This window comes from Triticum aestivum, chromosome 7B (assembly GCF_018294505.1).
Source record: "Triticum aestivum cultivar Chinese Spring chromosome 7B, IWGSC CS RefSeq v2.1, whole genome shotgun sequence".
Classification (NCBI taxonomy): domain Eukaryota; kingdom Viridiplantae; phylum Streptophyta; class Magnoliopsida; order Poales; family Poaceae; genus Triticum; species Triticum aestivum.
The window spans coordinates 23,005,350-23,030,094 of record NC_057813.1 but is presented as its reverse complement, the minus strand read 5'-3'; the positions used below and the strand labels follow the sequence as shown (position 1 = coordinate 23,030,094).

General features: G+C 48.3%; 1 pseudogene; it reads right to left on the bottom strand.

Annotated features, from left to right (window-relative positions):
• Positions 1 to 8,413: 8,413 nt before the first annotated feature.
• Positions 8,414 to 8,552, bottom strand: LOC123163390 (uncharacterized; annotated as a pseudogene).
• Between the last annotated feature and the right edge of the window lie 16,193 nt (positions 8,553 to 24,745).

Below are 24,745 nucleotides of genomic sequence, written 5' to 3'. Positions count from 1 at the left end.
GCAGGAGGTGATGGCCACGTCGTGGTCGTACCCGCCTCGCCTATTGCGACGAGAGTAGAGTCGCTGGCCGACTCTCCATAGCCGGCTCCTCCGAAAGTCGCCGGCCATGAGTCGGCTTATCTTGGAGACGCCATCTGAGACTCGGTTTAACTTAGAGTCACCATCTGAGACTCGGCTTATCTTGGAGTCACCATCTGAGACTCGGCTTATCTTGGGGTCGCCATCTAAGACTCGGCTTATCTTGGAGTCGCCATCTGAGACTCGGCTTGAGGGGCGCAGCCTGCCCCGATGTCTTGAAAGGTTCTGGGGCTTAGGTTAGCCTACCCGTGGCCCATTACTCCGACATCTATTTTTGTTGAATCTCGATCGTAGTGATACACATATTCATAATATTGAAGCCAAAAGATGCAAAGTTAGTAATGATAGTGTAACTTATTTGTGGCACTGCCGTTTAGGTCATATTGGTGTAAAGTCATGAAGAAACTCCATGCTGATGGGCTTTTGGAATCACTTGATTATGAATCACTTGATGCTTGCGAACCATGCCTCATGGGCAAGATGACTAAGACTCCGTTCTCCGGAACAATGGAGCGAGCCACTGGCTTTTTGGAAATAATACATACCGATGTATGTGGTCCGATGATTGTTGAGGCTCGCGGCAGGCATCATTATTTTCTGACCTTCACAGATGATTTAAGCAGATATGGGTATATCTACTTAATGAAACATAAGTCTGAAACATTTGAAAAGTTCAAAGAAATTGAGAGTGAAGTGGAAAATCATCGTAACAATAAAATAAAGTTTCTACGATCTGATTGCGGAGGTGAATATTTGAATTATGAGTTTGGTCTTCATTTAAAACAATGTGGAATAGTTTCACAACTCACGCCACCTGGAACACCACAGCGTAATGGTGTGTCGGAACATCGTAATCGTACTTTATTAGATATGGTGCGATCTAGAATGTCTCTTACTGATTTACCGCTATCATTTTGGGGTTATGCTTTAGAGACGGCTGCATTCACATTAAATAGGGCACCATCTAAATCCGTTGAGATGACACCATATGAACTGTGGTTTGGCAAGAAACCTAAGCTATCGTTTCTTAAAGTTTGGGGCTGGGATGCTTATGTGAAAAAGCTTCAACCTGATAAGCTCGAACCCAAATCGGAGAAATGTGTCTTCATAGGATACCCAAAAAAGACTGTTGGGTACACCTTCTATCATAGATCCGAAGGCAAGATATTCGTTGCTAAGAATGAATCCTTTCTAGAGAAGGAGTTTCTCTCGAAAGAAATGAGTGGGAGGAAAGTAGAACTTGATGAGGTAATTGTACCTTCTCCTGAATTGAAAAGTAGTTCATCACAGAAATCAGTTCCTGTGATTCCTACACCAAATAGTGAAGAAGCTAATGATGATGATTATGAAACTTCAGATCAAGTTAGTACCAAACCTCGTAGGTCAACCAGAGTACGGTCCGCACCAGAGTGGTACGGTAATCCTATTCTGCAAGTCATGTTACTAGACCATGATGAACCTATGAACTATGAGGAAGCGATGATGAGCCCAGATTCCGTGAAATGGCTTGAGGCCATGAATCAGAGATGGGATCCATGTATGAGAACAAAGTGTGGACTTTGGTGGACTTGCCCGATGATCGGCAAGCCATAGAAAATAAATGGATCTTCAAGAAGAAGACTGACGCTGACGGTAATGTTACTGTCTACAAAGCTTGACTTGTTGTGAAAGTTTTCGATAAGTTCAAGGAGTTGACTATGATGAGACCTTCTCACCCGTAGCGATGTGTAAGTCTGTTTGAATCATGTTAGCAATTGTCGCGTTTTATGATTATGAAATTTGGCAAATGGATGTCAAAACTGCATTCCTTAATGGATTTCTTAAAGAAGAGTTGTATATGATGCAACCAGAAGGTTTTGTCGATCCAAAAGGTGCTAACAAAGTGTGCAAGCTCCAGCGATCCATTTATGGACTAGTGCAAGCCTCTCGGAGTTGGAATATATGCTTTGATAATGTGATCAAAGCATATGGTTTTATACAGACTTTTGGAGAAGCATGTATTTACAAGAAAGTGAGTGGGAGCTCCATAGCATTTGTAATATTATATGTGGATGACATATTGTTGATTGGAAATAATACATAATTTCTGGATAGCATAAAAGGATACTTGAATAAGAATTTTTCAGTGAAATACCTTGGTGAAGCTGCATATATATTGAGCATCAAGATCTATAGGGATAGATCAAAACGCTTAATTGGACTTTCACAAAGCACGTACCTTGATAAAGTTTTGAAGAAGTTCAATATGGATCAGTCAAAGAAAGGGTTCATGCCTGTGTTATAAGGTGTGAAGTTGAGTCAAACTCAATGCCCGACCACTGCAGAAGATAGAGAGATAATGAAAGGCATTCACTATGCCTCAGCCATAGGTTCTATCATGTATGCAATGTTGTGTACCAGACCTGATGTGTGTCTTGCTATAAGTTTAGCAGGTAGGTAGCAAAGTAATCCAGGCGTGGATCACTGGACAGTGGTCAAGAACATCCTGAAATACCTGAAAAGGACTAAGGATATGTTTCTCATTTATGGAGGTAATAAAGAGCTTGTCGTAAATGGTTATGTCAATGCAAGCTTTGACACTGATCCGGATGACTCTAAGTCACAAACTGAATACGTACTTATTTTGAATGTTGGAGTTGTCAGTTGGTGCAATTCCAAGAAGAGCGTCATGGCTGGATCTACGTGTGAAGCGGAGTACATAGCTACTTCGGAAGCAGCAAATGAAGGAGTCTGGATGAAGGAGTTCATATCCGATCTAGGTGTAATACATAGTGCATCGGGTCCAATGAAAATCTTTTGTGACAATACTGGAGCAATTGCCTTCGCGAAGGAATCCATATTTCACAAGAGAACCAAACACATCAAGAGACGCTTCAACTCCATCCGCGATCAAATCAAGGAGGGATACATAGAGATTTGCAAGATACATACGGATCTGAATGTTGCAGACCCATTGACTAAGCCTCTTCCACGAGCAAAACATGATCAGCACCAAGACTCCATGGGTGTTAGAATCATTACTATGTAATCTAGATTATTGACTCTAGTGCAAGTGGGATACTGAAGGAAATATGCCCTAGAGGCAATAATAAAGTTGTTATTTGTATTTCCTTATATCATGATAAATGTTTATTATTCATGCTAGAATTGTATTAACCGAAAACTTAGTACATGTGTGAATACATAGACAAAACAAAGTGTCCCTAGTATGCCTCTACTTGACTAGCTCGTTAATGAAAGATGGTTATGTTTCCTAACCATAGACATGCATGTGTTGTCATTTGATGAACGGGATCACATCATTAGAGAATGATGTGATGGACAAGACCCATCCATTAGCTTAGCATAATGACCATTTAGTTTTATTGCTATTGCTTTCTTCATGACTTATACATGTTCCTCTGACTATGAGATTATGCAACTCCCGAATACCGGAGGAACACTTTGTGTACTATCAAACGTCATAGCATAACTGGGTGATTATAAAGATGCTCTACAGGTGTCTCCGAAGGTGTTTGTTGGGTTGGCATAGATCGAGATTAGGATTTCTCACTCCGTGTATCGGAGAGGTATCTATGGGCCCTCTTGGTAATGCTCATCACTATAAGCCTTGCAAGCAATGTGACTAATGAGTTAGTTACGGAGTGATGCATTATGGAACGAGTAAAGAGACTTGCCGGTAACGAGATTGAACTAGGTATGAGGATACTGACGATCGAATCTCGGGCAAGTAATATACTGATGACAAAGAGAACAACGTATGTTGTTATGCGGTTTGACCGATAAAGATCTCCGTAGAATATGTAGGAGCCAATATGAGCATCCAGGTTCCGCTATTGGTTATTGATCAGAGATGTGTCTCGATCATGTCTACATAGTTCTCGAACCCGTAGGGTCCGCACACTTAACGTTCGCTGACAATTTGTATTATGAGTTATGTGTTTTTGTGAATGAAGTTTTGTTCGAAGTCCCGGATGTGATCACGGACATGACGAGGAGTCTCAAAATGGTCGAGAGGTAAATATTCATATATTGGAAGGTAGTATTCGGACCTCGGAATGGTTTCGAGTGATTCGGATTTTACCGGAGTACCTAGGGGTTACTGGAACCCCCCGGGGAAGTGTTTGGCCAACTTGGGCCTAAGGGAGAGAGAGGGAAGCCCGCGGGAGGGGGGGTGGCGCGCGCCCTCCTTCTAGGGAGTCTGAATAGGACAAGGAGGAGGGGGCACGGCCCCCCTTCCCTTTCCCTCTCCCTCTCCTTCCTTTTCCCTCCGATGGAAGAAAGGAAAGGGGGGCGAATCCTACTTGGAGTGGAGTCCTAGTAGGACTCCCCTCCCCCCCCCCATGGCGCGCCCCTCCTGGCCGCCAGCCTCCTCCTCCCCTCCTTTATATACGGGGACAGGGGGCACCCCAAAGCACATCAGTTGTTCTCTTAGCCGTGTGTGGTGCCCCCCTCCACAGTTTACTACTCCGGTCATAGCGTCGTAGTGCTTAGGCGAAGCCCTGTGCGAATCACATCACTAGCACCATCGCCACGCCGTCGTGCTGACGGAACTCTCCCTCGCCCCTCTACTGGATCAAGAGTTCGAGGGACGTCATTGAGCTGAACGTGTGCTGAACTCAGAGGTGTCGTACGTTCAGTACTAGATCGGTTGGATCATGAAGATGTTCGACTAAATCAACCGTGTTAAACTAACGCTTCCACTTTCGGTCTACGAGGGTACGTGGACACACTATCCCCTTTTGTTGCTATGCATCTCCTAGATAGATCTTGCGTGATCGTAGGAAATTTTTTGAAATTGCATGCTACGTTCCCCAACACATGGATACCTGCAGCGAGTCTGGGAAGAATACTTTCATGCTGAGAATTAAAAAGGAGCATGACCTCGTTGAAACTGAGCTGTTGCCTATTGAATTTGTGGAGTTATTCCAGTTATACAATCAAATGGCCCTCGACAAACAACTCGTGACTTGCTACTGTCTGTAAGTATTACTTCTGTAATTAAGTCTCTATATATAGCTCAGCTCTTCCATTGCATGTATATATAATTATCCTCACTATATTATGCAGATTGAAGATCGTCGAATGCAGAAATGCACAAATCTATGACATTGGGTTGATTAACCCAAATACCATAAATGAATGGTCGGTTAAAAACAGAGTGTATGATACCGAGGACAACGTGCTACAATCGTTGCTTCTAAATCAAAACAAAGAGAAAATACTCTTTTCTTACAACTTCAAGTGTGTGTTAGTGTCTTGTGCATATTCGGCTTCCCTTACTCGAGGTTATAGTAATGTAACTGATGAGTTATGCATGCATGTGTGCGCAGCTTCCACTTTATTCTGCTAGAGATTAAGCTTGACCGGGGAGTAGTAACTGTCTTAGACTCGAGACGAAAAGATCCCCAGGACTATGTGGACATGACTAAAATGCTCCAGAAGTAAGTTCATCAATCATTATCGCACCAGATCGGCAACTTTGTTCATTTCCTGATATCAAGTAATTATTGTTTGTTTGGCAGGGTTTGGAAAGAGTTCACCGGAATTGTTCCGGGACTGCCGAGGGAGCTGTGATTTACACACCCGAAAGTAAGTACTACTAGCTAGTTCCGTGCATCTTCCATTGATTCTAACTAGTTCCATCAATATCATTTAGCATGCTTGATTATCAGTTTGATTGAACTCTATTTCTCGTGAAGTGCTTGTGGCAGGAAGCCGGAATGATTTTTGTGGATACTACATTTGCGAGTTCATCTACAACGCGACGGGCTATCAATGGGGCTACTTTGAAAAACAATATGAAGTACATAAACAAAAATATTCACAATTTTATTTTATTGCCATCATTTGTGTTGACTTTCATTCATATCGAGCAATTCAAGAGGAATTGGCGGGATTCTTTCTTGACCACGTCATACTTAAAGCCGGAGAATACCATGTGGAAGTTGAAACCAATTTTAGATGTTAGGGATTGAAGACATGTTATATTGTATATATGTAGTAGCGTCGGATAGATATACGAAAACTTGTTGTTCGACCAATCTCTCGGAGTAAGAGAGGTCTCACTTCTCTCTGTATATATATATATATATATATATATGTTCATGACGATCTTCTGTAATTAATGTTTCCTTCATTTGCTTACTAGTTAGCGTGCCGAGTTCTTTCTATATGTATAGTAGCTAGGGTCGACCAAGCACGGAGAAACAGAGGACACTTCTCTCTACTAGCTAGCTAACACAATATGAAACCCCTAAATTAACCCTCCAAAACCCTAGGTCCTACCAGCTGCCTGGGCGCCCCGCAGCGGCCACGTGGAGCCCCTTCTGTCCCGGTTTGTAAGAGAACCGGGACTAAAGATTTTGGGCTTTACTCCCGACCCTTTTGTCCCGGTTCCAGAATCGGGACTGAAGGCCCTCTGGAACCGGGACTAGTTCTCTGATTTCCACAGTGTGTGATAAAATTCACCTTGCTAACTATGCTATGGAGTGTCCGAACCTGCATTTTGCCTCTTAGGATAGCAAAATTCACCAATAGATCATCATTCAAACAAACTGAACTTGAGAGAGTTCCATCCATGTGCAAAACCGCCGTCAGGAGTTTAGTTAATCGCTCATCAAGTAGGTACGTAATTTCTTTTACAGTGTGCATAGTACTGGAAAATAGGAAAACATTAACCAAAACTTTTGGGAGCGTGTCTTTAATCTGAAGTTGTATATTGACTGTAGGACAATAATAACCCACTTTTTGACAGCTCTGGAATACTGAGACCGTACTCTTTTGAGCTTCTGCCTTGCTTACCTGCACACTTCTAATATTGTTGCCTTTGTTGTGGACTTGTGGCACTCCTAATATTACTATCCTGCCCCGCAGAAACCTATAGCTGCAGGTCTATTTTATGAGTTTCAGATTTCAATTCCATGCAAGTCTCAGTACCCTACTTTCACTAGCCGAAAGAAACAGTAGGATTCCGATTGTATGTAGTCTGACATTCTTTGTGCTTGGACGGACTCTATTTGTAGAATGCACCTGGTGTTATCCCACTTAAGCAGAGAGCTTACGCAAATGCAGTTTCTGTGTCTGCTGCAGCAGATGGAAAGAAAGGTTGCTGTTAAACCACGTAATATTCAGGTTCAAGGGGCGCACCACTTAGCCGGTTCAGTTGAGATAAGTCTAGGTCTCGTTGGTTAGAGTATATGGTTGTAATCTCCTCATGTATATCTTATCTCTACTTTCCTTGTATCTCAAGATGTAATCTCAACAACCTTGTATGCTTATCAGGGATATGCCCCTGCCTATATTAACACGAAACCGTCGCCTCGAGAGAGGTACGACGTTCTCCGCTGTTTTACATGGTATCAGAGCTCAAGAGGTTTGGTGGAGATGCTTGTAGACACAGAATAAGGTAATTGATGACTTTTAGCACACTGACATGAATCACAAATTGTTTCACGATCTCGCTCACCAACAAACGGGAGCTTATTCTTTTTAAGCAAATGTTCAACTAAAGAAAAGGATGCATGCCCTAATCTATCATGCCACCGTGTTGAAGAGACTTTGGTGACACCATAGGCTTGTTTATTCAATCTCCTAAACTCCGGAATCAACGGGTATAGCCCTCGAATGCATCTACCTCGATACAGAGTTTTCTTCGTGACCTGATCCTTGATCAAAAAGAAAAACGGATGAAACTCAAGGAATACATGGTTGTCAATGGCAATGCGATGAACTGAAAGGAGATTTTTGGAGGCACTAGGGACATGCAAAATTTTTCTTAGACGAATATTTCTATGGGGGGTTTTAAGCACTGAATGACCAACGTGGCTAATGCTCATACCTTCTCCGTTGGCAGTGTGAACTTGATCTTGCCCACGGTACTTCTCACGAACTGTCACCTTTTCCAGCTCGCTCGTGATGTGGTCAGTTGCACCACTGTCCACATACCAGTTCGTGTCAATGCTGTAGGAGCCATCAGCAGCGCCTGCAGCCTTCTCATCTTGTGAGGATTCGCCGTCATCTTCATAGCGATACCAGCAGTCGCGGGCAGTGTGGCCTAGCTTGCTGCAGATTTGGCATCGTGGCGCATCAGGGTTGGCGCGAGGCCTACCACCACGACGGCCCCTATTGTTGTTGCTGGAGGGCCACCCGCCGCCGCCGCCGCCGCGAGAGGAGTTGCTGCCGCTGCTGTTTCCACCAGATGGCGGCTTGCCCTTGCCGCGCGGAGGTCCACGGTAGCGTGAACCGCCACCGCCGCGACCGCCGCCGCGAGAGACCGTGTTAGCAGATGACTTGAAGCCCCCGCCTGAGTTGTTGTTGTAGAGAGCGAGGCGCTGATCAAAGTTGCTCATCTGAGCGTAGAGGTCGTCGATGCTGATGGTGTCGGTGCGCGCGTCGTTGGCGGAGACGAGGGGTTGGTACTCCATGTCGAGGCCGGCGGTGATGTAGGAGACAAGCTCATCGTCATCGATGGGCTTTCCGGCGGCTGCAAGCTCATCGGCAAGTGCTCTCATCTGGGCGAAGTAGGCCGCAACAGATTGCGTCCCCTTCTGCGCCGTGGAGAGAGCAACCCGGATGTTGTTGACGCGGGCTCGGGACTGCGATGAGAACATGTGGGCGAGAGCCACCCAGAGCTCGTGCGGCGTGACAATGGGGATGTTTTGGACACTGATGATCAATTGTTGACTAATCCTCTTACTAATGATGGTCTTGAGTCTTGTGATGCAACAGAAAAAAATTGTGCAGAAAATGGTGACGAAATCAGCCCAAATCATCATTTTATGCTTCCTGGACAAAACAGCAGCAGCATCGAAGAGGATCTCCCTCGGGATCCAGGCGCATCCCCCTCGGGATCGCTCCTGCGCCAGTCTGTCGTCCTGTCCCCCGCGGGATCCGCGTCCTCCGCGCCAGGCCGATCCGCCTCGAGCCCCGCGTCGCCACACGCCACCAGCGGCTCGGTGGACCGTCCGGCGGCCTCTCCGCGCCAACCAACCAGCGCCACGCGGCGCCAACTCCAGCCGCCTGCGCCTGGTCCCGCGCCTGGCCCCGACACGCGCTGCTACGCGCGGTGGCCATCCCGGCTGGATATGGGCGCTGACTCCGGTGTGGATCATGCTGCAGTCCCCGTCCCACCGGTGCAATCATTGCACCATCATGCGCCCCCTGCTGGATCGGGATCCTTTGCGGTGACTTCTCCTTCAGCTCCACGTGCGCCGGCCACAGAAGATCCAATCTGCATGTCCTCGCCCAGCGAGCCTGCAGCCGCTCCTGGCGCTGGATCTTCTGCGGCTCCTTCTTCACCACCTCGCACTAGGCTTCAGAGGGGAGTAACTCAACCCAAAAATTACAGATCTTTAGCAAAGTTTGGACTTGCTTGTGTTTCACATGAACCAGATATCCCATACTATGTTGCAGAAGCTCTAGGCGATCCAAAGTGGCAGAAGGCTATGGAGGATGAATACATGGCGCTCCACAAAAATAAAACTTGGCACTTAGTTCCAGCGTGTCAAGGCAAAGGTAAAAATGTTATAGATTGCAAATGGGTCTTCAGAATTAAAAAGAAGTCTGATGGCACCATAGATCGTTATAAGGCTAGACTAGTTGCAAAAGGCTTTAAACAAAGATACGGTCTAGACTATGAGGATACCTTTAGTCCTGTAGTAAAGGCTGCTACTATTCGTCTCGTCTTGTCTATTGCCGTATCCAGAGGATGGAGCCTACACCAGCTAGATGTTCAGAACGCGTTTCTTCATGGTGTTCTGGAAGAGGAAGTGTTCATTAAACAACCTCCTGGATTTGAAAACAGACAAAAACCCCTCCACATATGCAAGCTTGACAAGGCTCTATATGGATTAAAACAAGCTCCTAGAGCATGGTATTCTCGATTGAGTTCAAAGCTTCAAGGACTTGGGTTTGCTCCGTCCAAGTCTGACACCTCATTGTTTATTTTCAACAAGTCAAATACATCTATATTTGTACTTATATATGTTGATGATATTATTGTCACAAGCTCATCTGATGAAGCTATTTCAGCACTGCTCAAGGATTTGAACTCTGAGTTTGCTCTTAAGGATCTAGGAGACTTGCACTACTTCCTTGGCATTGAAGTGAAAAGAAGTGGAGATGAGCTTCACTTGTCTCAAGAGAAGTATGCCATTGATCTTGTAGCAAGAGCAGGATTGCAAGGTTGCAAGGCAGCTCCAACACCTCTATCCAGCTCTGAGAAACTATCCTTAACAAAAGGGAAACTTTTGAATCAAGAGGATAGCACCAGGTACAGAAGTATGGTTGGTGCACTGCAATATTTAACACTGACTAGGCCTGATATTTCTTTTGCTGTGAACAAAGTATGTCGGTTCCTTCATGCACCCACTACAGTACATTTGACAGCTGCAAAACGCATACTTAGATATATCAAGGACACTTCTAGTGTTGGACTCACCTTCACCAAGTCACCATCAACACTTGTAAGTGCCTTTTCTGACTCTGATTGGGCAGATTGTCTTGATGACAGACGCTCAACAGGTGGTTTTGCAGTGTTCTTTGGTCCAAATTTAATCTCATGGTGTGCTAAGAAACAAGCTACTGTGTCTAGATCCAGCACAGAAGCAGAATACAAAGCACTAGCAAATGCTACTGCTGAAATTATTTGGGTTCAGTCATTACTGAAAGAGCTTGGAATACATAGTAAACAGGCTCCATGCTTATGGTGTGACAATCTGGGTGCCACCTATCTTTCTGCTAACCCAATATTTCATGCAAGAACAAAACATATCGAAATAGATTTTCACTTTGTCAGAGAAAGAGTTGCAGCAAAAAAGCTGGATATTCGGTTCATTCGGTCTCAAGATCAAGTTGCAGATGGCTTCACTAAAGCTTTACCTACCAGAGGTTTTGAAGAATTTAAGCGTAATCTCAACTTGTCCAAGTTGTGATTATGGGAGGGTGTTAAACCACGTAATATGCAGGTTCAAGGGGCGCACCACTTAGCCGGTTCAGTTGAGATAAGTCTAGGTCTGGTTGGTTAGAGTATATGGTTGTAATCTCCTCATGTATATCTTATCTCTACTTTCCTTGTATCTCAAGATGTAATCTCAACAACCTTGTATGCTTATCAGGGATATGCCCCTGCCTATATTAACACGAAACCGTCGCCTCGAGAGAGGTACGACGTTCTCCGCTGTTTTACAGTTGCACATCTTACCTATGTAATTTCGTCGCTCCGTATGTAGACATATTTTAGAGTGTAGATTCACACATTTTGCTCCGTATGTAGTCTCTTTTGGAATCCCTAGAAAGACTTATATTTAGGAGTGGAGGGAGTACATTTTTAGGTGCGGAAAAAGCTACCTTGCATCTTGTATTCTTGTGGCAGCGCTAATTGTAACCTGTGTCTGACCCCACATGTTTTTAGAAACCTAGCTTGCAGTATATCTTTTCTTGGAGTTAAAGGCTAACGAGCTCTTGCCACATGTCATCTCTTATAAAATCAATGCTTTAGTTGCAAGCTGTCATTTTTCTCTCGTGTTATTTGAGTTTGTTTTCCCGTTTGATTTCCTTCCAAGCTTCTGTTGTTACCTTGTGAAGATGATGTGTAATCATAGATTATTGGTTTTGTAACAGTCTTGTCGGGCTTTTTGGATACATATTTATTTGTTCTATCAGTTGCAACTTGTCTGTTTTCTCCACTAAACCAACGCTACAGCCACCTGCAATGTTTTGATGCGCTGAGGCAATATTAGATTGTCGTCGATTTGATACCTCCTTGCTTCGCGTGACCGTGATGGAAATATTTGCATCCGTGCCTTTCTTTTACTACTCCCTCCGTCCCAAAATTCTTGTCTTAAATTTGTCTAGATACGGATGTGCCTAATACTAAAACGTGACTTGATACATCCGTATTTGGACAAATCTAAGACAAGAATTTTGGGATGGAGGGAGTACATTGTTAGAGGACATATAGTTTTGTTCTATGATTGTGAACTTCTCTATGCATATGAATGATTGAATTTTGTTTTGAAGATCTCATACTTGGGGAGCATGTGTTAGGACTAAGGTAGAAACATATAAGAATAAGCCCGCAGTTCACTTTGTGCTTCTCTAAAAAGATTCTAATTGATCTATCCTCGCCTGCTTAGTTTTGTGACATGAGAAGGTTTCAGATATATTTGGCGACTTCGGCCTGCTGCTGTCTTGTGTTCATGTTTTTTCCGCTATAACTCAGCAATACCAACTACTGAAAACAGATATTATTATCCATGTGTGTTCCTGTTGTTTGTTTCTCTTGTCATTTGTACCTGTCCATGCTCCATATCATCTTTAGAGCTGCTGGGAAAATAGTTACAGCACAACTGCAGTTCTTATTCCTAAACTCATAATGCTCCATATACAGAGAATGAATTGACAATATACTGGATGGAAAATTCCATCTCCTGATCGTATGGTTGTGGCTTCCTCTCGCTGCATGCAATCACCCGTCCCATAATGTAAGACGTTTTTTGAGACTACACTAGTGTCAAAAAACGTCTTTTTTTACTGGGGCAACCTCTTTAAAACATGCACACAAAGATAATATTGGTGCTCTCTTTTTATGCAGGAACACCAGGGTGCCACACCAACTTCACTGACAGACCCGCTAGCTTCTCTGACTACTGGAAGGTGCTTGAGCATTTTGTCTTCTCCCCTCGTCTGATTACACTTGTTCACCCCAGCCTTTCTAAATGATGAGTGGCACCTGAGTTTCTTTAGGCCGTCCAGGTATGTTCTTGCCTGTAGAGCAACTCGGTGAGGTGCTGAATTCTAAAGAAGTGCACACGAGCGTTGGTTGGTTCTGAGTATGCAGATCATCACATTTGTACTTACTAATATAAGAGATTTTATACATTGCTGGAAATTTTGTTGGTCCTTGACCTCCTGAATCCTGTCTGGACCAAGGTGTATAACCAGTCTTTGTTCTTTCCTCTGGACTTGTGGTTGTGTGAAGTCCTCCTCATATGTGGATGAAGCACCCATTGATCATTGTATTAAAGCAACTTTTTCATTCCAAGCCAAGGTTGTAAGCAAGTTTGCATAACGAGACTGAGATTAGGTACCCAATCAAACAAACTTGATGTTCCTAGACAAGATTAAAACGCACAAGACCTAGTTTGTACAAATTGCTCATCTGACCAAAACTCCGAACAAGGCATAGATGCCAGAAAACAGAGTAATTCTAAAGAAGAAGGATCAGTGAGAGTCGAGGGCCACCGGCCGCAGGGAAAAAGGCCAGCCATCATGTATGATCGGAGAGAGAAGAAAAAATCGACCCGATCACGACGCTCGATCTTTGTTTGTCAGTTCACCGTGTCCTCTCAGCATGTCAATCGGCGCCACCATCAAATGAGACCTGCAAAAAAAGCATACACACTCCATTTTAGAAACTTGACACAAGCAGCAGTCATCATGCAGCATTAGAAAGTCAACAACATGTGTCAAAAAGATGGAAATTAGGCAGTCAGTCAGTCTTACCCCAGCCAATGAGGGTGTGCCTGATCTCCGTCAGGCCAACGAAGAAGGAAACGACGGTGTTACCGCCGTGCAGCACCCCCACGACCTCCCCCCAGCCGTCCAACAGCGGCGCCCCAGAGCTGCCCTGCTCCGAGCTGATTCCCACCTCAGAGAGTCTTGTCGTGAACCCAAACGGGTTGCGGCCGCCCAGGTACTGGATCATCCGGTCCGGGTGCGAAATCTCGCCGCGCGCCGTGGCGGCGTGTCACGCCTGGCCACTTGGCCACCGCTTGTCCAGCGTGACAGTTAGGATCGGTCCCACTTGTAAGTGTGAGTGAGGAGAGGCCAGAGGAGAGTTTAAAAAGGCACCAGCTGGCTGTGGTTGGGGCATGTGATGTGACAAGCTGTATTCCTCATCTCGAATCATTCCTCTTAACGAAGCTTCTTCTTCCTCTCCAAGTCTCTCTCTCGCTCTCCTCCCCCTCTCCTTCCGATCCCCTTTCCCTGGTGTGATACAGTTGGTAATCAGAGCCATTTTTCGCCCCAAATTTTTCTCCTCGTCGCGCTGGTTGCAAATCGGTAACATCCACCGCGCCGGTGTGTGCTGCTCCGGCAAGCACACCCAAAATCCGTCGCGGGGTTCGATCTCCTCCGAGCAAGGCGACGACGCCCTCAAAAGCGTCGGCGGCTACGTGCCAGGTGTTGGCGGCCATGGACGAGAGCACGAGCAACATCACCAAGATGCTCGAGTCCCTCCTCGCCAAGATGGACGAGCAGAAGACGATCCACGACAAGCAGATCGAGATCCAGGCGGCCTTCAACGCGCAGATCTCGCAGGATGTGCGTGGACTCGCCCGGCAGCTCGACCTCACGCAGGGCGACGTCGACGCGACCCGCAAGACGGTGGAGGGCTCTGCGTCGCCGTCGGATTCGGTCACCACCGTGCTCCACCAGCCTGCCGCGACGCACCAACCACCACCACCGCCCCCGCCGCCTCCACAAGCGCCACAGGTGGCGAACGAACCAGGTCGCGCGGCGCCCAACCACGCGCGCCTGGGTGATCACCGTCCCCTGCTGATCCCCGTGGCGCCCCAGGGTGGATTCGCCGCCATCCCATCTCCTACGTCAGGCTACCACGGCAACGACTACCACAAGCCACTGAAGCATGATTTTCCTCGTTTCGACGGTGCCGCGCCGTATCTCTGGCTGGATCGATGCCTGGCGTACTTCGAGCTTTACAAGGTCGAGCCGCACAAGTGGGTGACCACGGCGGCCCTGTACATCGAAGGCCAAGCCGCGCACTGGCTGCAAGCATTTTGTCAAACACGTCGCGGTCTTACTTGGGATTCGTTCACAGCAGCGGTGCTGGAGGAGTTCGGGGCCGATGAATTTGAAATGGTCATGCACAAGCTGTTGCAGCTCCGGCAGACCGCCACCGTCGCTGAATAGCGCGGCGTTCGACGAACAGATGTACCACTTGCTCGCCCTCGACCCGTCCATCAACACCAAATTCTTCGTCACCCAGTTCATTTTGGGCCTGAAGGATGAACTGCGCGCCCCCGTTCGACTCTAGGCGCCCTCGAGCATCACCAGGGCATCCGTGCTGGCGCGCATCCAGGAGGAGGAACTGGGCACGACGCGCGCGCGTCCATGCATCACGCCAGCAGGGCGACCTCCACCGGCGACGACGCAACCTCAGCCTCGGGCGGCCGCGCCCAACCGCGCGCCCATCGACGACTACGCACGTGAGCGACAGCTTCGTGACTACCGTCGCGCCAATAACCTGTGCTTCAAGTGCGGCGACCGTTACTCGCGGGAGCACCGGTGCGCTCAGCCAGCCCAACTGCTCACGATCAGCATCGGGGACCATGGTGAGGTCCTCTCCGACGACACCATCCATGCACTGTAATTGCTCGATGACCCCGGACCGGCAGCACCGCCACCCGCTCCAGCTAGGGACGCACTAGAGTGATGCCCGCTCTCATCGCACGCTCTGGATGGCACCGAATCGGCAACCACGATCCGTCTGCGGGCGTTGGTTGGCAATCAGGTCATGTTGCTGCTCCTCGATTCGGGCAGTTCACACAGCTTCGTCAACAAATCATTCGTTGATCGCCTCGAGTTGAAGACGGAAGAGATGCCGCAGGTGGACGTGCGGGTTGCAAACGGTGATCGCCTCACGTGCAACCGTATTGTGCCCGAGCTCAGGTGGTGGATGCAGGGGCACACCTTCGCAACACCGATGCGGGAATTGGATATTGGCGCCTACGACGGCATCCTGGGGATGGACTGGCTAGCCCAGCACAGCCCCATGACTTGCCACTGGCAAGACAAATGGGTGAAGTTCACCCACGATGGCGACGAGGTCACGCTCCGGGGCGTACCCACCAAGGCAGCAACAACTCTCAAAGCCATCAACCCCGAAGAGCTGCGCAAGATGCTCGCGGGAAATGATGTGTGGGCGATGGCCATGGTGGATTCGTCCGGGCACGCGCCGCCACCACGACGGAAGTGCGCCAGCCAGACGCCGCTGGCTGATCTCCTGGAGGAGTTCGCCGACGTGTTCGCGGCACCGCAAGGGCTTCCTCCACACGGCCAGTACGATCACGCCGTCACCCTGGTCGAAGGCGCGACTCCGGCGAACACGCGACCATACCGTTACTCACCACTCTAGAAGGATGATATCGAGCGCCAGGTGCGGGAAATGCTGGACACCGGTGTGATCACACACACAGCGAGAGCCCGTACGCCGCTCCGGTCCTCTTAGTCAAGAAGAAGGACGGGACCTGGCGGTTCTGCGTCGACTACCGTCGCCTTAACGACACCACCATCAAAAACAGATTCCCTCTGCCCATCATCGACGAGCTGCTCGACGAATTGGCCGGCGCTGCGGTCTTCTCCAAGTTGGACTTGCGCGCTGGCTACCACCAGATCTGGATGCGCGAGCAGGACGAGTACAAGACGGCGTTCAAAACGCACCACGGCCACTTTCAGTTCAGGGTCATGCCGTTCGTCCTCACGAACGCGCCGGCCACATTTCAATGCCTGATGAACGCCATTTTCGGTAAGTACGTGCGCAAGTTTGTGATCATCCTTCTGGATGACATCCTTGTTTTCAGTGAGACCATGGAGGAACATCTGGAGCACTTGCGCATCGTCTTCGAGCTCCTTCGCGCGCACCAGCTCTATGTCAAGGAATCTAAATGCACGTTCGCCGCCGACCACATCGATTACCTCGGCCACGTGATCTCCAAGGAGGGAGTGGCGACGTATAAGGAGAAGAGGAGCGCCATGGAACAGTGGCCGACACCGACGAACGCCACCGAGCTGCGCGGGTTCCTCGGCCTCACCGGCTACTACAGGAAATTCATGCCGCACTACGGCATCATTGCCAAGCCATTGACACAGCTGCTCACCAAGAAGGGGTTCTCCTGGACAGAACAAGCCCAAGTGGCATTCGACAGACTCAAGACGGCGATGGTCACCACGCCAGTGCTCGCCCTCCCCAACTTCGACAGGTTGTTCTCGATCGAGACCGACGCGTGCGACACTGGAGTGGGCGCAGTGCTCGTGCAGGACGGCCACCCGGTGGCTTACTTCAGCAAGGCGCTAGGAGTGCGCAATCAACAACTCTCAACATATGAGAAGGAGTTCCTGGCGGTGATGATGGCCGTCAACAAGTGGCGCCCGTACCTGCAGCGTGGTCCGTTCGACAGTCTCACGGACCACAAATCCCTCTGCAATCTGGGCGAACAACATCTGGAGACGGAGCTGCAGCGCAAGGCCATGGCGAAGCTGGTCGGACTGCAATTCCATTTCCAGTACAAGCGCGGCTTGGACAACGGTGCTGCGGACGCCTTGTCCCGCGTGGGCAAGCAGCTGGACCTGGCCGCGCTCTCGGCCTGTCAGCCGGCATGGATCCAGGAGGTGCTCAACTCCTACTCCACCGACCCGGACGCTCAAGATCGCCTGCAGAAGCTCGCCATCATCATCCCGGACGATGATGGCTACGAGCTGCACCACGATGTCATTCGTCGAGGCGGCCGGCTCTGGATTGGAGCCAACGCCGCGCTTCACAACAGCGCGGTCGGCGGCCACTCTGGCGCCACGACCATGTACCAGCGGGTGCGCAAGCACTTCGAGTGGCGCGGCCTCAAGCGCGACACGGAGGAGTTCGTGCATCAATGCACCACCAGCCAACAAGCCAAACACGAGCTCTCCAAGCCGGCCGGACTGTTGGCGCCTCTGTCGGTGCCGACGGCGCCCTGGGAAGATCTCACCATGGACTTCGTCGAGGGATTACCAACTTCCGAAGGATTTGACACAATCATGGTCGTGGTCGATCGCTTCACCAAATTCGCCGACTTCATTCCACTACGCCACCCCTTCCATGCGTCGCAGGTGGCGCGCGCGTTCTGCGACAATGTGGTCAAGCTTCACGGCGTGCCAGCTTCGATTGTCTCGGACAGGGATAAGGTGTTCACGAGCACTCTGTGGCGGGAGCTGCTGGCCGGCGCGGGAACGAAGCTCCTCTACTCCACAGCCTACCACCCCCCCACGGACGGCCAGAGCGAGCGCGTGAACCAGTGCATGGAGATGTACCTCCGGTGCGTGGTGCATGACACTCCCGGCAAGTGGCGTCGCTGGCTGCCCATGGCAAAATTCTGGTACAACTCCACCTTCCACTCGTCACTCAACTGCACCCCATTCAAGGCATTGTACGGCAAGGAAGCCAACTTGGGGGCGACGACGGCATGGCCTGACGAGGGCACGGCCAACGGCGACGTGGACTGGGCGGCGCACACCGCGCACATCCGCGCCTAGCTGGAGCGCGCCCAGCAGCGCTTCAAGAAGCAGGCCGACCGCAATCGCACAGAGCGCCAGTTTCAGGTGGGAGAGCAGGTGATGTTGAAGCTTCAACCGTATGTGCAGCAGTCCGTGGTCAGCCGTCCCTGCGCCAAGCTTGCCTTCAAGTTCTTCGGGCCGTACACCGTCGTCGAGAAGATCGGGCTCATGGCTTACAAGCTCGACCTGCCCACGTCCAGTCGGGTGCACCCAGTCTTCCACGTCTCCCAGCTGAAGCCGTTCACACCAGACTATACGCCCGTGTACGCGGAACTGCCGCGGGTGCCTGACCTGTCCTTGGCCGGCACGGCACCTATGCGCATCCTGGAGCGACGGATGATGAAGAGGGGCAACGCACAGGTGGTGCAGATCAAGGTGCAGTGGGGCGACAATTCACCGCATGCAGTCACCTGGGAGGATTTCGACGTGCTGCGCAAACGTTTTCTGACGCGGCAATCTGGGAGGTTGACGACGCAAGCTCACAGGAGGAGGCTGGATCGCAAGGAGAGGAGAATGTCACGCCTGGCCACTTGGCCACCGCTTGTCCAGCGTGACAGCTAGGATCGGTCCCACTTGTAAGTCAGGCTGGACGGAGCGAGCGGGCTTCTCGGCCCGCTCGTGGCCCGTTCTGGACCGGACCGTCCGGTCCTGGCCCGCCGAAGAATTCGTTCGGTCCGGTTACTAAATTTCGGCCCGAAATTTTCACAGTCCGGTTCGACCGAGCGGACAGAAGGTGCAGGCCGTTCTTCTTCGTCATGGCCACCAGCGATGCCCTGGCCGTGTCCCACCGCGCTGTTCATCGGAATCAAGTACTCAATCAGTCAATTGACACAGGGAGAGGGGCAAGAGGTAGAAGAAGACCCAGATCAGGCGCTGCCTTTTTTTCCCTTGTATTCAGTCAAACAGAGAATAGAAAGAACAAGAGAGCCGGCGTTCGATCCGATAATCGCGGCGCCATTCATGACTTGCCCCTCGCTGGCGTTTCCTTTTACTAGTAGCGATAATAATGCGCCCATGGCATGCTGCCGTTGGGTTGTTTTCTACCGTTCCCTTTCCTTTTATTCAACGGAGTAGATACAGAAAGAACGAAAAATATGGGCTCAGATCTGATTCTCATCCCACGACTAATGAAATTGACGCGTCATCTGCGTCCACTACGAGCAAGAATAGGACACAGCTCCACGTCAATCTTGATCCACAAATTACGGAAGGCTAGCCCACAAAAACTTATGGGCTCATGCACGTGTTACCATATTTGCATGCGGCTAAAAAATCGCTAAGGCAAAACAACAAAAAGGCCTGGTCGTGAGCTTCTGCCTCCCGGAAGATCGAGTTGCTGTTGCCTCCGGTATGTCGTTTGTGGCCGCGACGGCTCGCTCCCGTGCCTCACCGCGTGCATGGTCGCCGCGAAGAAGCTCACGACCACCTCCTCTTCATCCCGCAGCCGCCGCCATGGTTACCACATCTCCACTTGCCGGTCCTCTCGGTCCGGCCCGGGCTTTCCCGCCGTCGGTCCGGGCCCAGAAATCAGGACCGCCAGGCTGCTCGGTCCGGTCCGGTCCGGACCGCCGGCGGCCGGTCCAAACGGCGGCTCGGTCAGGGACCGGACCGGCCCGGATCGTGTCCATCCTGACTTGTAAGTGTGAGTGAGGAGAGGCGAGAGGAGAGTTTAAAAAGGCACCAGCCGGCTGTGGTTGGGGCATGTGATGTGACAAGCTGTATTCCTCATCTCGAATCATTCCTCTTAACGAAGCTTCTTCTTCCTCTCCAAGTCTCTCTCTTGCTCTCCTCCCCCTCTCCTTCCGATCCCCTTTCCCTGGTGTGATACAGTTGGTAATCAGAGCCATTTTTCGCCCCAAATTTTTCTCCTCGTCGCGCTGGTTGCAGATCGGTAACATCCACCGCGCCGGTGTGTGCTGCTCCGGCAAGCACACCCAAAATCCGTCGCGGGGTTCGATCTCCTCCGAGCAAGGCGACGACGCCCTCAAAAGCGTCGGCGGCTACGTGCCAGGTGTTGGCGGCCATGGACGAGAGCACGAGCAACATCACCAAGATGCTCGAGTCCCTCCTCGCCAAGATGGACGAGCAGAAGACGATCCACGACAAGCAGATCGAGATCCAGGCGGCCTTCAACGCGCAGAAACCGACTAATCCACCCCCTCAACTTTAAAACCGGTTAATTAACCCCCCGAGAGCTCTAATACCGGTCAAATCACCCCCTAATCCCAATTCAGGTGGTATTGGCTGGTGGTTTTGCTTGCGTGGCTCTCTATTGCCACGTCGGCTTGGTTGGGGGCGCTAGGCCATATGAGCACGGGCCGCTGGTTGTTCTTAGTTCATCCAATCCCCAATCCTTCATCTCTTCCTCCTCCCCTGTTCGTCCCCATGCCCACCCAGCTGAAGCTACATGTACCTTGTTCTCGGGTTCCTCTCCCCTGCTCGCAGCCATGGCCGACCCCCTCGTAGCACTCTGAAGAACTCTGAAGAGCCCCCCCGGCAACCTGGAGGCGCCCTGAACAAGGACCGCCCTTGCCATGGCTGAACAGCACAGCGCAGTCTCATATTGGAGTTCCCTGTTTGATGCACATCGTGAGTATTAGGACAGTACAGGTACAGATATACTGAACTTTAAGCTTTTCTGAAGTCTATGCCCTGTTTGCTTTCTTTGGGAAAAAAATTACAAGTAGAATGCGTTGTTGGTTCGATTTGCTCTTTGTATTTTACTTGACTAGGTGTTCCCCATCAATTTTGGCTGCAATCTGCAAAAGCAAAAGGGAAGGAGTGATTTACCTTACATGAATCCTGTATGATACTAATAACATAGCTTATCTTCAAAAGGACAAGAGAATAAGAGTGGTTGCGTTTTCTGTTGGTGAGTGCAGGCTAGAGATCATCAGAGACTCAGGTCAAGTGCTACAGGTGGAGTGGGGCTAGAAGGTGAACAATTTCACCAAGCCGTTCCTTGTACATGATCCAAATAGACCAGGATTTGGCAGAGCCCAAAACTGAAGCCTGCTCAGTGCATCCGTACTTGCAGGAAAACTACATACAGAATCCTCCCAGGGGCCCAAATGGTGTACATTATACTCTTTGTAGGCATGTATTGATGCCTTGAGAAGAGAGAATTCAGTTTACTTGAGATTGAGAATTAGTATGTGTAAAAATGTTTATATTCTCTTGTTGATGGTGTTGTCCCAGTTTAGTTGAGAACTAGAGAATTCAGAGAAAGCATTTTATTTAGGGAGTGTACTTTTGAGTCTACAGACCGTTGCATATGCGCAAACATATGTAATCTGAATGCAATATTTTCTTGTGACATGAAAGAAAGCTTTTTTGTGAACTGAATGTACTCTGGTGTTGCAACTATCATGGTTGCAAATTGACAACATTTTGTTACATTCAACATCATTATTGCAAATTGGCAATAGCAGAATTAATAAACAAGACATGGCGATAATTATCTGTACAGTTTCAGCTTTACTTTGGAAGAACACATTTTTCTGAGCACAACAGTGAAATCACATAAAAACAAGTCATGCGCACATCACAAAACAGTACATGTGTCACATAATAGGGACCAAGTGCTACTAGTACCAGTCTTACATAATATAGCATGAACCAGAGCATGCATAACAGTGAACCATGTACCACAAGTTCATATTTATTTCAGTGTAGCTAGGTAACTAGCAGTTCAATTATTGTGTCTGTGCTTTCCTTCTATTTTTTGCTCTCTCATAGAAAGGTGAAGTGGACAGACTATTTTATGAAGTTGAGACCTTCTTCATCCTATTTGCTGGCTTAGATGTTCTAGGAGCTTGCTTTGATGATGGACCAGGAGCTGAACTTTGTTGTGTTGATGGGACATGAGCTTGCTGTGTTGAAAAACAGTAAATGTGAGCACATTTGCACATATTAGGAAGAAAATGCAAGTAAAAGAAGAGAGAAAGGGGGCACCTCTGTTCTTGCTTGCTTTTCCTTTCTCCTTGTAGCTGCTCTTGTGAAGTTGGCTTGCTCTTTATTGCCAGCAGTATTGTTGTTAGCACATTTTCTTTTGTTGTGTCCTTGGGTTCCACAACTAGAACATGTGACCTGAGTGCCTGCTCGTGACATTTTTGATGGGTCCCTAGGTTTCTCTCCTTCTTCCTGCCTTCTCTTTGTCTGGGGCCTGCCTTTCTGAGTTCTTTTCTTAGGTGGAAGAGGTCTAAGTTTGTCAGAAATTGGCCAATCTTCTGGTCCATTCACAGGCTGAAGAACATGATCATAAATTCTGTTGTACTCAGCTATTGAGTAGCAAGGTGAAATGTATAGGTCCAAATCTCTAGAGCAGGTGTAGATTGCACTCACTGCATGACAACAAGGTAAGCCAGAAAGTTGCCAATATCTACATGAACATGTCCAGTTTTCTAGATTGACCGTGTATCTCCTGTGCTCACCTTCTTGTACTTCAAACCCATCCTTTCCATTCCACAACACTTGACACCTAGCGGATCTTTCAATGTTCACCTTCAATTTCTTAAAAATATTTGGACAAATGGTTCCATGCCACTTCTGAGACTTTGCTCTGTTTTGTTGGATCCTCACAGTGACCTTCTTTCTAATGATTTCCGTTGCCGTTACTACAGGGTAAAACCTTGATCTCATGATGGCATTATTAAATGACTCACACATGTTGTTCTCAACTGAGTCATAGAAAGAGCCAATCCTGAAGTAGGCCCGACACCAATGCTCTGGTGCAGTTTTCATCATGTCTCTCGCACCTTGTACTGTGTTTTGTGCAAGCTTAGCCCTGTTGTAATTGAATTGGCTTCTATCTGATGACTTTGCACATGCCCAAAACATTTTTTGAAAGACCTTGTCTCTGTGTTCTTTTCTCCAATTAGCATAAATGTGTCTTGCACACATCCTATGCTCTGCATGGGGCACAAGCTCATTGACTACCCGGATGAGACCCTACATAAGGGAAGAATTATGTATCATAAGCAAATAATCTCACATCCATAACGACAATAAGAGAGTAAGAGAATTAAATTTGTATCATATATACAATAACAAGTATATGAGTAAAATATATTGAGCTCACTTTTTGTTGATCAGAGATGAAAACCCATCCTTCACCATTGTTGTTTATCTGTAGATCTTTTTGAAGAAACCCAATGAACCAATACCAGGAATCGTAGCTCTCGACCTCTACTATAGCCCAAGCTATTGGATACATTTGGTTATTTGCATCTCTGCCAATTGCACAAAGCAACTGCCCCTTGAATGCACCCTTCAAAAAACATCCATCTAGCCCCACCACTCTTCTACATCCCGCAAGAAATCCTTTCTTGCAACCATCTAAACACATGTACATTCTTTCAAACACATTGCTGTGAAGAATTTCTGGATTTAATGTCACTGCAATAGTGCTACCGGGGTTGCTTCTAAGCAACTCAAGCTGATAATCATAAACCCGAGCATACTCACCATCTGATAGATCAATTATCTTCTCCATAACAAGTTTCTTTGCTCTTTTGCATTTGGAGATGGACACATCAGCCACTAGATCCTGAAGAACAGCTTGTTGAATGTGCTCTGCCTTCCATGATGGATTGTCCCTGATTTGCCTAAAATACTTCTTTGCAATGACACCGCATGTGACCAGCTTGTTGTCCCTTCTTGGAATGCACGTGTGCTCATTGTTGTACCTCCATACTAGAAACCAATCAGACCTGCTGGTAATGGACCCATAAATACTCCAAGGACAGCCAGGCCAACTGCATTTTGCACTTACTCTCTTTTTCTCATCTTTTGGAAATAACAAGTGATGATATGTTTTCAGTCCATACTTGACCAATGCATTCTTGAACTCCCTACTGTCATGGAAGGCCATACCAACAGAGAATAAAGGAATTTCAGAAGTGCTATCATAAACGGTGTGCTCTGTCTTCTTCCTCTTAGGCATGTCATCCCCATCACTTGCTTCATCATAAGATAAATCATCTGCACTGTCAAAATAGGGTGTGACATCACCATCACCATCATCAAGGTTGCAATCCTCTGGGACAAGGAAATCCTCTGGCACATCAACTGCTTTCTCATCCTCTTCTCCAAGCATTTTATTCCTGACTTTGTTCTTGAGTTCCCTTGCATATTTTCTGAATTCAATTGCTTCTTCATCATCAGCAGAACTATTGTCTTCTTCTTCTAAATCAACCTCATAATCACTATCACTGCTTGTGGATTCATCTTCACCTCCTCTATTTCTTTTTCCTTCAGTCACCTTTGATTTTCCTGCCATGGAGCTACTTCCCTTCACAATCTTCCTACAAACTGGCAACTTCTGTGGCCGATGAAA